The 1,921-nt window shown below is 41.5% G+C and overlaps 1 protein-coding gene across 1 annotated transcript in view; it reads right to left on the minus strand.

Annotated features, from left to right (window-relative positions):
• LOC102204494 (probable ribonuclease ZC3H12C) overlaps positions 1 to 1,921 on the minus strand; it is a 20,801-nt gene that overhangs the window by 5,333 nt on the left and 13,547 nt on the right. The gene's annotated exons all lie outside the window — the stretch shown is intronic.

A 1,921-nucleotide genomic window follows, 5' to 3' on the forward strand; every position in this document is an offset into this window, starting at 1 on the left:
ATTTGCTACTACAGCAGTTCCTCTGAAATTCCAGGGAGAAATCATTTGCAAAAAAGAGAATTTGCATCCAGGCTGTGTGATAATGATAATCTAAAGTCCACACTGACTGTCATTTTATGGAAATCTGATTTTACACCTAGAATTTGCGGCTAACAGTGTTGGATCCATCTGTTCTGCCCAAAAACAAAAAAAAAAACAATCTGACTGGCTGCACGGTCAGGCACAGGCTGGCAGACACAAAGAGCTGATGGGGCCTCTATCCCTAATTAATGGACTCCCGCGTTTTTTCATGTCTGGCCCAGTGTGTGTGTGTTTTTTAATAGCACCACGCCACAGCACATTAATCTATTGGGGGGGCAGAGGGTGAACTAGGGCGGTTGGACTATTCTCCCTCCTCATTCTACCTGGTAATTAAGGCCCATATGCTTCTTCCCACTGGGGTCACTCGTTAAAACATTGAAGGCTATGAAGTCAATCGGGGCGTTGTATTCGAGCATCAGGTCTGAGGTTAAACTAGTCTGATCTGTAATAAAGGTTTAATAAAGGTTTAGAGGTTTGTAATAAAGGAAAAGTTTCGACTAATCCTGAGGTGAAATCTGTGGGGAAATTCCACAAGGGCAAAAATGCTTTTAGAAGTGAAAAATGAACTTTTTGAAGTCTTATTTGGGACAAAGTTGGCTTTTTATTTGTTTATTTTAATAGATTTGACCCTAAATATGCAGCTTGATGTATTCTGACTGGACTCTACTTTGAAGTTTAAAATCTTCGCACCTACAAAATTGAAAATTTTTCCAAGCCAGAACACAATCCTGACGACAAGCAGGGCAGAGCAAATGATGAAAATGGGGAAGTGACTTAAAGCTGTTGGTAGAACGGGGAGGATCGGTTAGACAAGGGGTGGAGTGAGTGTGCATTTTATGAAAAAGGGCTGCCTAGCAACGTGGCTGAGCTACTGTTGCTAAGCTACAGCTGTTGAAAGCATTCTCCCATCCAAATGCCAAGACAGAGGCTGCAGCGTTCACCCGCCTTAATTCACACATGTTACAAAAAGGTCTGCTGCAGGAGGGGGCAGAGGGGTTTACGTGTGCCTCACTGGTAACCCACCAAGACAACAATAGACCCGCAGCACTGATTAGGACTGGGACCTTGGCATTAGCTGCTGTGGGTGTTGATGGTGCCCTGTGATGCACACACAAACACACTAACAACCCAAGGTGACTCATAATGCTATTGAGAGAGTGGGACTGAGTTTGCAGCTCATCAGCTAGACTGATGATCTTCTCTCAGGCTTAACAATCAGCTAATCTAAAGCGCGAGCATCACATCAGCACTGCATAACTTCAGACAGTCTGGTCAGCCACGCCAACACTAACAGATCCAGCTAAAGCGAAACTGTGAATGACAGCAGCAGAATAACAACAATATTAGAAAATATTCAACAGTTGACTGTGTCGCTACAAGAAAAATATGAGTACTCTAAAAAGATCTCACAGCGGACAGTTTGGAGTCGATAAAGGCATTTGGAATAGATTTATCGGGCTTGGGCTCTAGCAGTCCACCTAAGTTTTTACTGTTGAAGTCTCTTTTTTTCCATTATTTACCACTATTATATCTCCATATGAATCAAAAGCTGACAAATAATTCATAGCCTTAAAGAGGGTAATCAAGAGCAATCAATATATTTAATAGTCTATCTACAGATATCTGTAGAGGTTAGGAAATCCTCAGCCCATACAGATAATAACAGTTTAGTGGATAGCTGATATTTTACATTTGTTCATTTTGTTGTTGCAGTTTAATTTCTTTCACCCTTCTGGATCAGAGAAACAAATAATTCAGAATCAGAATCAGAATCAGAAAGGGGTTTATTGCCAAATGTTGAGCAGGTTTACAACATTAGGAAATTGCTGCGGTGCTTCAG

The sequence above is a fragment of the Pundamilia nyererei genome, unplaced genomic scaffold (assembly GCF_000239375.1).
Source record: "Pundamilia nyererei isolate P.nyererei 1_Seehausen unplaced genomic scaffold, PunNye1.0 scaffold00040, whole genome shotgun sequence".
Lineage (NCBI taxonomy): Eukaryota > Metazoa > Chordata > Actinopteri > Cichliformes > Cichlidae > Pundamilia > Pundamilia nyererei.